We start from the raw sequence: 11,510 nt of genomic DNA, 5'->3' as shown, positions 1-11,510 counted from the left end.
GTTCCAGTACATAGGACATTATTTACTTGTTTCATAATCTATAACCCAAAATCAAGCTAGATTATTTTTGTTCATAATTGGAATGATATTTGATATTTAAAAGAAAAAATAACCGTAAAGTATATAGGCCGGGGTCACCTTACAATAAATTTAGCTAGCCGGGCCATCTTGTTTCCCTACAAAACTGTCTTAAGACGTCGAACTATCAACTATAGTGTCTTGATGGAACGTAAACTATATCTCGATATTTTTACTAGTTTTAATTTGTGAATTATAATAAAGATGACACTCTTGTGCATATAATTTAATTAATACATATGATATCATAAGCGCGTAATTACTTCCTTTCAATTAATCAAGTAACAAGAAGTGACGTAAAGTGAATATTTTTACTTGGGATGCCCTAGATTTTGAAGCAGAAGAAAATTAGTAAATTTTTCGAAACTCGATATCCTTTGGTTTACGTAATAAATTTTCAGACAGCGTTTAAGAATATTTCGGTTATGGCCGCGGCTACTGCTCCAGATATCAACAAGAAAAGCAAGAAGAGTGGAACGAAAACGCTTCTGAGGTCCAAATCAGTAACGCTTTTCACCGGTTTCTTCCAAGTGACCAGTTCAATTAAGTTTTTAATCTCGAAATCCACATATTTCAACGCTTGTGTTTCGTAATAAGGCCTCATGCTGCAAAATTAACATTTGTCAAACTATTTAATGCGATACAATTCATACCGACATCAATTGGACGGACTCGTGCACTATGGGATGGCTTCTTATCCAAGAGGTGTTGAACAAGAAGTGCAAGGACTCGAATCCAATATCGTGCTGCGAAAAGTAAAGTCCTCTTTTGTCAGCCAAGAGATCTTTGCTCTCGAAATCAGTTTTAAGTAATTCTCCCAGGAACCAAGTCAAGTAGGTGTCTGATATGATAAGGGCTTTTTCTCCGGCGAGAATGGGAGAGTATCCGTCAATCATCGCGTATTCCACTGCGTTGGAGAAAATCGACTCTTGGTCGAGTGAATCTAGCCATTCCTTAACCAAGGGGTCCTGCGTTGCCTTTAAATACGCACAAATGACGCCTGAAGAATAAAGCAACCTAACACAGAAACGTCATTTTACCAAATATTTCAAAAACTCCAGAGTTCCGGCTTCTTTTATCATTGTTGGTGGAATTCCGGATTTGATCAAGTCCGAGAGGGTGTCGATGCAATTGTAGCAACAGACATCGTCGATGATGAATTATACGACGACTTATACATTTACAACACTCGCCACAAATTCAAGGTAGACACTGGATCCCAGGTTAACATAATCACGAGAAAAATGTACGACGCTCTTCCCGAACAACCACCATTAGAAAAACCACTTTACACAGTTTCGTCGTATTCTGGCCATTCCATACCATACGACTCTCTTTGGGGCACCCGAAAGGATAATTGTCCTGGCTGATTCGAACACCGGAGACGGAGTGAACTGTTCCTGTCGGCCCTCGAAAACAGAGAGTGGCACGGGAATCATGATACCATTAGAATTCTCAATACAACAATAATTAAAGTGTCATTAATAATTTGTATTTCTATCTTTATATTTGTATTGATATCTCTTGGACTTACGTTTGTCAGTATACATGTCATTCAAATTTAAAAAGCTGACTTCATGTCCTTTGTAAATTATCCTTAATATCATCGACAGAGTTAAATCATTTATAATTGGGCATTAAAGGACTGTAAAAAAGGCATCGGCGGGTGGGTAAAAATTATTTGAACTACGTCACAGGCACCAATTGACGTAAAGTGAGTCTTGACACCTAGTTCTCGTTTTTCGGGAGACTGTAGCGCCATTTCTCTGAAATGGTTGTATTCAAAATTAGATTGAACTAAGCTTCTCTGAACCACTCATTTCCTCGGTCACGGAACTATGACGTATTTCAAATAATTTTCACCAACTCGCCGAAATTTTTTTACGGACCCTTTAATATAAGTTTACAAGCGTCTAAAAATGTGCTGCAAATCATTTTTTGAGAGATAACAAGTGTGTTAAGACAATTATTTTAATGAATAGTCAAATCGAAACATTACTTTATGTTGAACGATCGTTTTAAATAATCAGCCATGACATTGTACCGTAGCACCTGGTTCTTCATCTCCCATGATTCCTAACAAAAACATTGAAGTTTAATAGCCGTCGAGTAAAATGACACTCAGACCCAATGTTGATAGGCTCACCAGAACTGTCGTAAAGTTGAGCGGGGTTTCTCGGTTTAACCTACAATTTATAATCAACGATAACATTTAAGTTTTCAAAATTAAAATTCTACAAGTGCCCGGTTTTTACCTGTATTTCAAATATCGATCCTTTCCAACAAATTCAATTCGGTTATTCATTGTTATTTTGGGACCACTTAAATGCTACCGCGCATTATCCGAAACTGTCAAGAGTTCAAAAATAACAGCTCGTTACTAAGACGACACTAGTTAATCGCGATTGCTTTTAATCAAGAATATCTCGCACTGTCTAAACTCGGACATAATTATTTGTAAATAACCTTTTATTGTTCTGCTTAGCTTTTAGTTTAATATCCGAATCCTACTGCTACTCTGTAAAATGATCGTATTTATTAAGACTATAACGGGTTTGGAATCAACTTGAAGATGGCGATTTTAAGCTAGAATGCGCTTTCAACGCTCTTTATTTGACAAGTGACAATAGCCAAAAATTGAAGGATAAGGTAAAGACTAAAGTAACAGGGCTGGTATTCTTTAAACCTCTCAAATAAGTGGAAGATAATATTTAACAGAATTGTAATTTAAACTTGCGCTTGCCTTTCAGTAGGGTTATGGCATCTAGACTTATTCTATCCACCAGCGTTTCGGTAATGCGCGTCACCAGAACCATTGCTAGGTTTTTTATTAACCACTCTCTGCTTTTTTAAACTGGCGTGTTAATAAATATAACGAGTCAATTAGAAGAAATTTTTAAGCTTTTTGGCATGCAGTATAAGTAAATTGGAGTTTTCTAATTTCTAATTGTTTAACGAATTATACCCAAATCGTTTAATAAATTTTTCAAGTGATATAACTAAACCAACATTAGGAAAGTTTTAAATTGAAAAGTTAAACAATGAAAAGTCTGAAATTACTTTCCTTTTAAAGCCCCTAGCGTTCAGTCGGATTTACAGAAAATTAGTTAAAGTTAAGATAATTATTCTAGTAATGGAGTTAGTTAGATAATAATATAGTTCCGGGTTCTATCCAATTCTTTAATTGTCTGCCATAAAATTTAATTTCTCAACTTTCATATAAAATTTTTAACTTCAAATTGGTTAAAGCTAAACTAATTATTCTGCTAATGGAGTTAGATAATAATATAGTTCCGGGTTCTATATAGTTCTTTAATTGTCTGCAATGAAATTTAATTTCTCTACTTTCATGTGAAAATTTTTAACTTGAAATTGGTTAAACTAATTATTCTGCTAATGGAGTTAGTTTAATTAAAATATGGTTTCCGGGGTTATTCAATGCTTTAATTTCCTTCAATTATATTTAATCTCTCAGCTTTTAATTGAAAATTTTAATGACTGAAATTTTTGGAGTCTCTTTGACGTACCTATAATAAAGTTCTTCTTTTTAAGTACCTGTGGTTTTGTAAGACACAAAAATACCTATTGTGATTATGGTTTCTTAGTGTGGGTATGTGTGTGTGTGTGTGTGTGTGGATCCCAAGGCCTAATTTTGATGGACAGAATGTGTATGAGAGCTAGTTTCCCTTTATCGTGCGAGGAGATGGACAGTTGGCTTCTACTGTTACCGATTAGAGTTAATTACGTAGGAGTACACAAAGTTTTCAAAACGTGTAACAGCTAGTAGAACTTGAAAAACATTCATTTTGATATTCATTCCAAATTTAATGGTACGATGCATTTAAAGAAGTGTAAAGGAAGTGCAAGCTCAATGACGAGTTGCAATGAGTTGTGTCAGGATATATTGCAGAGAGAAAGGCCACCAGTTCAGTTTCACTTAGTACTAGACCAACTTGGCTCAGAGAGTGCCTGACAACACTGCACTGAAGTTTAAGTTAAGAAAGGGGGGGAATTTTAGTGAAAACTACAAGCCCACTTCTTTGAAGCTTAGTTTATTACGAAAGAGAGTTTAATAACCTAAAAAGGGTCTTTCTATTTCAAATTTTCAAAGTGTATCAGTTTCCCATTTCTTTTCTAGAATTTCTCGATCGATCGAAGCTCAACGTATAATATAACCTTAAAAGCTTTAAAATTTGATCAAAAGGAGGAAAATTCCAGTTTAATTCATGATCCCTTTTCCCAAAATTATTTTCTTTCAATATAAATCGTTATAACTGAAATAAATTTATTTTATTAACCTTCTTTCCCTAAAGACGTCCTATAAATATTTTTCATCGCTTCAGAATTGATAAACCCCATATTACTCTCAATAAATTGAGAGATTTTAGCTCTAGGATGGATTTTTCTTAATGGTTTATATGACGTATTCTGACAGGTAAGGTCGGCGGATTTAGGCGGGGAAAAATCTCCCGCCAATAAGTCATATTGATATCCCATTTACACTGAAAAAAATAATGGAACAAATTTAAACCATTAATGTAATCAAATTTTTCTCCCCAAATGAAAACCCTGAAAGTCTTCTTTTCAAACCACTAAAAAATAAATGGTTTAATTAAAAGCCATTTTTAATATGGGTAGAATTTTTTGGTGAATATTTGGTATAAATGTAAACCATTAATGTGTGTTTAAGAGCCCTTTTGTATAACTTCAAACACTCCAAATACTTGCTATAAGGTTTTTGTTAAAACCATTACGAGGCCTAATTTAAAACCTCTAAAACTGATTGCATTAAACCAATATTGCTCCATGAAATTTAACACGATGTAGCTTAAAAAATGGTAACACGCTGCCATCTAAACAGGTATAAATCAAAACCATTATGGTCTAAAAATAGTAACTTAGGGAGGTGGTGAATAAAAAATGGTTTATATTTATATTCCTAATGGTTTTATAAGAATAAGCCCAATGGTTTTATAGGAATAAGCCTAATGGTTTTTGTTATAAGAGGGTCAAAGGACAAATTGATAATAACTAAAATTAAGATTAAAAAAGTAACTTCTTTATATTGAGATATAAAAACACTGAACTTAACACCGACGCGGCATTAGTTATCGGATCGTGAGCTGATTAACAGAATGCCTAATAAAATGCTTTTTTAACTTAATAAGTCTCCTTTGTAAAACTTAACATGGTGATAGAGGTGGGATTCATAACGTAGCAATAATTAATTAGTTCGCAATAGACATTTCTTCGCGATGGCATCTATTACAAGTCCCAAAGCTTTTGAACCTGGTACAGATCCAGCGTCGGCATGGAAGATATATAAGGAAGAATTTGAATACTTCACCGTAGCCGCCAAACTAAAAAAGGAATCGAATAAAACGCAAGTAGCCACGTTTCTACATACACTGGGAGCAGCAGGCAGACGAATCTATAAGACGTTAGACATAACAGAAGCGATCGAAGATCGAACTCTGGACATCATTTTGGCAGCCTTTGACAAGTACTATGCTCCTTATAAGACAGACATCTTTCATCAGTACGCTTTTATAACGGCCAGGCAAGCCCCTCACCAGACATTCGACGACTTCTATACGGACCTCAAGACTAAAGCACAAGCCTGTGAGCTCAAGGACTTACAGAAACCTCTACTACGTACCATGATAGTAGCAGGAATTAACGACGAAGAATTAAGGAAGCAACTTCTCAACAAGGGTAACACGCTAGACCTCGACATGGCTGTCCTTACATGCAAAGCTTACGAAATCGCCAACTCTCAAGCACAAGTAATGTCCTCATCCCAAGCATCCAAACCAACGCTTTCCGAACCAACATCAGTCGATGCTATCAATCAGCGCAGAACAGCACACAACCCACACCAGAGAACCCACTCCTTTCAACCTTGATCCACTCGACCTCTGCCATTCTCTCGACGATATCAACATCAAGGATATCAGCCTCCACCCCGTAAACCTAACCAAGAAGGATATCAACGACAAGGATCATCGTGTAGATTCTGTGGTACGCATCATGTACGCCGCTTTTGCCCGGCAAGGGATAATATGTGTCTTAAATGCCACACCAAGGGCCATTGGGCCGCAACCTGTCGCTCAGCCTTCCAACTTCAAACTCAAGACTTTAATCCATCAGACTTGCCCGCCATTCAGAGGTATTATGGGCAGCACCAGGTACAACCGCTTGATAATGACACTACTGATGGATATTACAACGATTTCCAAGACGACGACGGCACTTACCTCACATATAGCATCAGTCTACGCCCTCTTTGCCAACCGACTTCGATTCTTTCACATGATCTTTCGTGCCATACTACAACTTCCCGACCAACAGACATCGTCGATGATGAATTATACGACGACTTATACATTTACAACACTCGCCACAAATTCAAGGTGGACACTGGATCCCAGGTTAACATAATCACGAGAAAAATGTACGACGCTCTTCCCGAACAACCACCATTAGAAAAACCACTTTACACAGTTTCGTCGTATTCTGGCCATTCCATACCAATTGACGGAGTAACTCACCTCGCTATTACTTCTTGAGTCGCTTGCTTACTAGAATGCCCATTTTACGTTACCTCACAAGACCGTACGCCGATACTTGGAGCACGGGCATCACAGCAACTTGGTCTCATTCATCGAACACTAACACCACTAGGAACACAGCCTCCGTCTTTCACCGCCAAGACAGCCCCGATTCATGCCACATTGAAGACGCCAACTCCCACCACTGCTCAGGAACTCGTCAATCAATATCATATGGTCTTTGACACTATTGGGAAGCTTCCGGCGGAATACGACATCAAACTTAAACCAAACACAATTCCCATTACGTCCGCATGTCATGAAATCCCACACGCTTATCTTCAAGCCACGAGTGAAGCTCTTGCACGGATGCTCGAACAAGACATAATAACACAAGTCAATGAACCAACGGAATGGATACACAACATCATCGTGGTTCCAAAACCTAAGAGAAAACCCACATATCCTGGAGAAATTGTAAAGCAAGAAGTCTGAATCTGTCTCGACCCGCGGAATTTAAACGGAGCTATCAAACGCCAACCATATCCGCTACCAACAACTCAAGAAATCATCGCTGATCTGCAAGGTTGCAAAGTATTTACAGTCCTCGATGCGCAAAGCGCCTTCTGGCAGATTCCCTTAACCGAAGCAAGTTCTCGTTTGTGTACATTCGCCACACCACAAGGACGTTATCGTTTTAAATGCCTCCCATACGGTATTGTCACTGCGACGGAAATATTCCAACAGCAAATGCGAGAAATATTCCCGGCACATCAATTCCGAAATGTACACATATCAACTGATGACTTCCTAATAGCTACATCGGATATGAAATCGCATCTACAAATACTTCAACAAGTCCTGGAGCGGGCTAAGCAACACGGCCTGCGTTTCAGCACACGGAAGATGCAATTAGCCGTCGGACGAATAACGTACCTGGGACACGTTGTAACGCAGGAAGGTGTCCAAGTAGACCCAAAGAAAGTCGAAGCGATATGCTCCCTTCCGCCCCCACCTGACAAGAAAACTCTTCAAAGATTTCTGGGGATGGTAAATTACGTATGCCGGTTTATCCCAACGTACGCAGAACATACGGCTCCTCTTAGAGAACTTCTGAAAAGCGATATAATATTCGAATGGACTGAAACACACCAAAAGCATTATGACGCCCTTAAATCTCTTTTAGCGTCGGCACCAGTGTTAAGGTTCTACGACCCTAAACAGCCCAACGTAATTTCAACAGACGCCAGTCAATTTGGCGTCGGAGCCGTCTTCATGCAAAACCATCAACCAATAGCTTACACCTCGACAACGTTCACCGACACCCAAATGCGATACGTTCAAATTGAGAAAGAGATGCTCGCCATAGTCCACGCTTGTGAACACTTTGATTTCTACATTGCTGGAACCCAAGTAACGGTTCAAACTGATCATAGTCCGTTACTATCAATTGTCAAGAAACCGCTTCACCTACTATCACCGAGACTACAACGTCTTCTTCTACGTCTGTTTCGGTACAATCCAACTCTAATTTACGTACCAGGGAGTCAATTGTATGTGGCAGATACTTTATCTCGGGCCCCTCAGCAACACCAAGGAATAAACACGGACTCGTTGGATGGACCACATACTGCTCTCTATGCTGTGACAACACTAACTACAGCTAGTCAAGAAAAATATAAATCAGCCACAGACCTAGATCCTACATTAGCTCTTATACGGGAATACATCACTGAAGGATGGCCGAAACATCGGAAACAAATACCCTCGGAAGCAGAACCATTCTGGCCATATCAGACAGAACTGTACACGCAAGATGGCCTAATCTTCAGAGGAACTAACCTGGTTGTACCAAAAGCACTACAGACCAAACTCGTAGAACGGATCCACGGCGCAGCCCATTACGGAATTAACAGTTCTATAGCAAGAGCAAAGGAGAATGTTTTTTGGCCAAACATGATAACAGAATTAACGCAGCATATCCATAGCTGCTCCATCTGTCGTAGCCGAGATCCCGCAAACCAAAAGCCACCGATAACCGCTCACCCAATACCTCAGTACCCGTGGCAAATTGTTGGTACAGACTTATTTCAAATCGACTCCAAACACTTCATTCTTATGGTGGACTACTACTCCAAATACACCGGTAATCTAAGTTTGCCATGGCAGAATGTATCCGATTCAGATGTAGGCTACCATCCGCGTAATCTTCAAAAAGACCACCCGCCATTTTGTTTAAGCACGTAAAAATGAAAATTTCACCCTAATCTTAAGAAACTAGGACGTGGTTACTACCAATATTCAACCCAAACCATTTCCTTTGACCCAAAACCGTGGCTTGACCTAATTCAATGGGTTAAACCACGTTGGTTACTACGGCTGTAAAAATAACATTTTGGATATTTTAGAGTATGAAAGGCTACTGAAACTGCAAAATATTCCTCCTTACGAACCTATTCCATCCTGTTTTACGTGCACCCACTACGCTTGCCACCGGATCGCCAGCACCCTTTCCGCCTGCCACCGGATCGCCAGCACCCTTTTCGCCTGCCACCGGATCGCTAGCATCCATTTCGCCTGCCATCGGATCGCTAGCATCCATTTCGCCTGCCATCGGATCGCTAGCATCCATTTCGCCTGCCATCGGACCGCCAGCGTCCATTTCGCCTGCCACCGGACCGCCAACATCCATTTTGCCTGCCACCGGATCTCCAGCACCCTATTCGCCTGCTACCGGATCGCCAGCACCGTATTCGCCTGCCACCGGATCGCCAGCACCCTTTCCGCCTGCCACCGGATCGCCAGCACCCTTTCCGCCTGCCACCGGATCGCCAGCACCCTTTCCGCCTGCCACCGGATCGCCAGCACCCTTTTCGCCTGCCACCGGATCGCCAGCTACCGGATCGCCAGCACCCTACTTGCCTGCCACCGGATTGCCAGCACCCTTTCCGCCTGCCACCGGATCGCCAGCACCCTTTTCGCCTGCCACCGGATCGCCAGCACCCTATTTGCCTGCCACCGGATTGCCAGCACCCTTTCCGCCTGCCACCGGATCGCCAGCACCCTTTTCGCCTGCCACCGGATCGCTAGCATCCATTTCGCCTGCCATCGGACTCCCAGCGTCCATTTGGCCTGCCACCGGACCGCCAGCATCCATTTCGCCTGCCACCGGATCGCTAGCACTCTATTCGCCTGCTACCAGATCGCCAGCACTCTATACGCCTGCCACCGGATCGCCAGTACCCTTTTCGCCTCCTTTCGGGTTGCCAGCATCCATTTCGCACTCGTCGAAGCTCAGGTGGTCAGCAGAGAGTAGATCGGTAACCCACCTGACCCGTCTTGAAACACGGACCAAGGGGTCTAACATCTGCGCGAGTCATTGGGTCTTGAATAGGCCCAAAGGCGAAATGAAAGTGAAGACTGGTTCGGCCGGTTGCCTTGGGATTCCGCTAGCCTCGCGTTTGTGGGCGCACCAAGGGTCCGTCCCGATCACCTCGTCGACGGAGCGGAGCAAGCGCGTACACGTTGGGACCCGAAAGATGATGAACTATGCCTGGGCAAGACCAAGCCAGATGAAACTCTGGTGGAGGTCCGCAGCGATTCTGACGTGCAAATCGATCGTCAGACCTGGGTATAGCGGCGTAAGACTAATCGAACCATCTAGTAGCTGGTTCCCTCCGAAGTTTCTTTCACGATAGCTGGCACTCGGAGAATGCAGTCTCATCCGGTAAAGCGAATGATTAGAGGCCTTAGGGTCGAAAAGAACTCAACCTATTCTCAAACTTTAAATGGGTGAGAAGTCCGGTTTGCTCGACTGAAGGCCGGACGATGCACTTGGATGCGAGTGCCAAGTGGGCCAGTTTTGATAAGCAGAACTGGTGCTGTGGGATGAACCAAACGCCGGGTTAAGGGGCCCGATACGATACGCTCATGAGATCCCATGAAAGGTGTTGGTTGCCATAGACAGGAGGACGGTGGCCAAGGAAGTCGGAATCCGCTAAGGAGTGTTTAACAACTCACCTGCCGAAGCAACTAGCCCTGAAAATGGACGGCGCTCCTGCTTCGACCCCATACCCAGCCGCCGCGGCGGAAAAAACCATGGTGTTTTAAGCCGCGGTGAGTAGGAGGGGTGCAGAGGCCCGCGTCAATGGTGCCGAGCGTAAGCTCGCCTGAAGCCGCCTCTGGTGCAGATCTTGGTGGTAGTAACTAATACTCAAGTGAGAACCTTGAGGACTGAAGTGGAGAAGGGTTCCATGTGAATAGCAGTTGAACATGGGTCAGTCGGTCCTAAGGGATAGGAGAAATCCGTTCCGAGGCGGGACCTCTCATTCGAAAGTCCCGCTGGTGACCGAAAGAGAATCGGGTTAATATTCCAGGACACGGAAATCGTCCCCTTCGGTGGTACATTGCGCTAACGCAAACGAGCTCGGAGACGTCGACGGGAGTCCCGGGAAGAGTTGTCTTTTCTGTTTAAGGATTCGAATCCCTGGAATCGGCTCGCCTGGAGATAGGGATGGTGTTTCTGTAAAGCACCGTGCCTCTTGCGGTGTCCGGAGCGCTCCCGTCGGCCCTTGAAAATCCGAGCAAGAGGTAGTGATATCCGCAGAAGGTCTCCAAGGTGAACAGCCTCTAGTCGATTGAAAAATGTAGGTAAGGGAAGACGGAAAAACCGATCCGTAACTTCGGGACCAGGATTGGCTGAGGGCTGGGGTCTGAAACGGGTCTAGCACTGCACCGGGACTGGGCGAGACCGACCGCCAACGGTTTGGTTGAGCCCGGACCAGCGTCGGGGCCATTCCGTTAAATATTTCAGCTGCGCGGCGTGCTGGGTCTCGTGCCTGGCGCGACCATCTCGGTCGGCAACTAACAGCCAAATCAGAA

At 42.6% G+C, this 11,510-nt stretch overlaps 1 pseudogene; it reads left to right on the top strand.

The window, feature by feature from the left end:
* The first annotated feature begins 9,979 nt into the window (after window positions 1-9,979).
* On the top strand, window positions 9,980-11,264 carry LOC149649548 (large subunit ribosomal RNA; annotated as a pseudogene).
* Window positions 11,265-11,510: the final 246 nt, after the last annotated feature.

Source organism: Phalangium opilio, unplaced genomic scaffold (assembly GCF_054372755.1).
Source record: "Phalangium opilio isolate 3A_F unplaced genomic scaffold, DU_Popi_V2 ptg000088l_1, whole genome shotgun sequence".
NCBI classification, from domain to species: domain Eukaryota; kingdom Metazoa; phylum Arthropoda; class Arachnida; order Opiliones; family Phalangiidae; genus Phalangium; species Phalangium opilio.
The sequence above is the reverse complement of the archived record's forward strand: the minus strand, read 5'-3'. Positions and strand labels throughout refer to the sequence as shown.